The sequence below is a fragment of the Ceratina calcarata genome, unplaced genomic scaffold (genome assembly GCF_001652005.2).
Source record: "Ceratina calcarata isolate Rehan_Ccalc_2016 unplaced genomic scaffold, ASM165200v1 scaffold482, whole genome shotgun sequence".
Lineage (NCBI taxonomy): Eukaryota > Metazoa > Arthropoda > Insecta > Hymenoptera > Apidae > Ceratina > Ceratina calcarata.
Window position 1 is genome coordinate 16861 of NW_017172447.1, and position 2920 is coordinate 19780.

Genomic DNA, 2920 nt, shown 5'->3' on the forward strand with positions numbered 1-2920 from the left:
GCGTACTTTTTTGACGTATGTTCGCGTCTTGGCGCCGACAATATTTTTTTTAACATATATATGTTTTTTTCTCACATTTATTGTTCATTGAGCAGAGTTCATTGTTTAAACAGTATTTTTTAATTGTCTAAAAATATTTGAACATTGATCCTTTCATGACGGTCCACTGTTTTAATCGTGGTATCGTAATGGAATAAAAGATCCAAACATGGTTCTTGTTTGTTTTACGTGGCGAAATCTTCAGAAGATTTGGTATTTGCAGTCAATAATAGACAATGACCATGACGCGGAACAAACCAGGGAATACGGTCAATTGTCCATTTTTCTTCACCCTCGATCTGTTGTTGAGTATCACAAGTACTCAACTCTCGATCTCGATCTCGTGAGAAGTTGAAAATTAGACTCTCGTCCCGATCTCGAAAATCTTTACTTTTTCAGTGTTCTTTAAACATTATTGTATCGATTTTCTGCATAATTACATTTTGAAAAATTATAGTTTATACTATACAAGTAGAATCAAACAATTTTCGTGCAAATCAATAATAAACCTTTAAAAATCAGGATTTTGGATAAAAATTTTTTTACATTCTCTCTTGTCTTTTTGTACTTTTCCTCTGTCTTATTTGTACTAGGATTTAAGCGCACGCTCTATGATTTTGTTAAGTTTACTGTTGAATTTAATCAAGAACTCTTAATTTTATTCTTTGTCATTTTACTCTATCTTTATTATTCTACTCTATTTTTTTCAAACTTTCAGATTGTGCCTATGATATACGGTAATTATTGATTCTAAATGTTGATGTTAACACTCCCACGAGTGTTAGCGAGTGAATAGTCAAGGGAGAAGTGAAAATGTACAAATGATCGTTAAATTCTTTTATTATCTCTTCTGTTTGGCCGGCTGGTAGCAACGCGTTGAGACTGTTTGGTTGAACTGACTCAAGAGAACTGTCTCGCACGACTAATGTGATCTGAATCAAGAAAATTCTTCAAAGAACTATTAGACTGAACTCTACTGATGAACTCTCAAGGAACTCTACTGTTAGGCTGTACTGATGAACTGTTTCAAGGAACTGTTGGACGGAACTCTCTGTTCTCCAAAACGCGCCCGCTATTTATTTGGGTCCTAAGACCCGCCTCCTCCCACGCTATCGATCTCCGGGAACCGCGTTTTCCTTTTCTATAATTATCATGGAAAATGTCCAATCCCTCGGTCGATAACCGCCTTTTTCTCGGACTCCCACCCCCAGGCGGAGTCCGCACCAATCTCCTTCCTAATAGCATTCCCAAACACTTAGGCTCCAAACATCGCGCGGTCCGCGGCCCGAATTGGACCCCCTGGGCCTCGGCCACCGCGGGCGCCAACGATGTCAGCAGCCATGTGTTTATACTCAGTCCTCGAACCCGAGCCGATGCTAATCTCTTTCTAAGATAAGGCAATAAATTGACTGCGATAAGCTCCACAGCTATTGAGTCCCAACTTGTCCCAATGACCTAAACAGTTTTCCCGCAATCCAACGCTCGCTACGCAGCCGTATCCGTTGACAAACTTAACTACTAACAAAGTACTAAAAAATACACGTTTCTCTAGACAGTGCTGTCCACAGCCATCTGTTTTTACTTGCGTTTCGAACCCAAGCCCAAAATCGCTTTCTCCCAAGAAAGGACAATAAATTGGCTCCAAGCACTTGGACTGGTCGAGCCCTAGTCCACACACAATGTCCTTCCTGTTCCTGTGCGTTCAAGCACTTCAAGGGTTCGTCGCGCCGTTCAGTCTTACAATTTATTGTTTCCAAATGTCGCGTTCGTTGTTCTCGCATTCACCCAGGCAAGCCTGTGGCGCAGGAAAAACTCAACGTATCTTTCTCACGCTGAGAAAAGCATACGCCAAGAACAATGATTCCAAATGTCGGGGAACTACTTAAATCTAATATATACATACGCGACGCGTCGCCATTGACTAGTTTCGTACTAGAACGTGCGAAACGCGACCTAATTGATGTTTCCCATGCTAATCTGGCCGAGCCGCGAGCGCGACAGGCGAGCCGCTACCCTAAAGCAGCGTGGAGATATTTTTTCCCTCGGCCGGAAAGTGGGGACGACGCGAACATGGTGGGGACCATAGCGCTGCGGAGAGCTTCGCGAACGCGCATGAGCACGCATGAGGGGAATAGTAGTGGGGATCGAAATACGGGCGAAAAACAGGGGAAGCGAGCCTCGAGGGAAAAAATATCTCCACGCTGCCCTAGAGTGGCCACCTTTCCCAGGTGACGCGCTCAGCGGCAACGTCGCCCGAGCCTAGGAACACGATTAGTCCCTATCTCCACGAAGGGCCCCTCGCTTTTAACGGTCGTATTCGACTGAGGAGAGGTAACAACGGAACCAGAGCGACCGTTCCTTGCGCGGTCGCCCCGTGTCCGCCAGCCAACCCAGCGACCTATCACTGGGGTCGAGCGCCCACCCTGGGGGGTCAAACCTAAGTGGGGCGAGTTGAAGCAAAGTTTAGTTCATACAACAATTGTAGGAGGCGCTAGTAAATCTCACAGACACATCTTTAAAATATATCAGTGAGCGCCACCACATTCGTATTGCTATCGGTGTAATGTTTAGTTACATACAACTATTGTAGGAGGCGCTAGTGACTTCACAATACATGCCTACAGTGTGTCAGTGACACAACAAACACACCATTATAGCTTGACATTTGGCGCGAAAAGCCAAGGAAAAAAGTAAGGTTCGGTGTTATTATTTCATCCTAACCATTAAAATCCGCATCATCGGGTCATGTTTAAATTACAGTGGTGGTGTAATTTAAAGTGTCCGAAGTAGTGCCAGGCTCTTAAAGGGAAAGAAGAAGAATTAAAAATACTGCAAATAAAGAAGATAAGTATATTTCCAATATTAATAACCCAACAGATCC

General features: G+C 43.5%; 1 long non-coding RNA gene across 1 annotated transcript; it reads left to right on the top strand.

The window, feature by feature from the left end:
• The first annotated feature begins 2484 nt into the window (after window positions 1–2484).
• Window positions 2485–2914, top strand: LOC113464701 (uncharacterized). Its single transcript, XR_003389555.1, has 3 exons — window positions 2485–2567; window positions 2630–2729; window positions 2800–2914. It is a non-coding gene; the product is annotated as an uncharacterized LOC113464701 (long non-coding RNA).
• The last annotated feature ends 6 nt before the right edge of the window (window positions 2915–2920 follow it).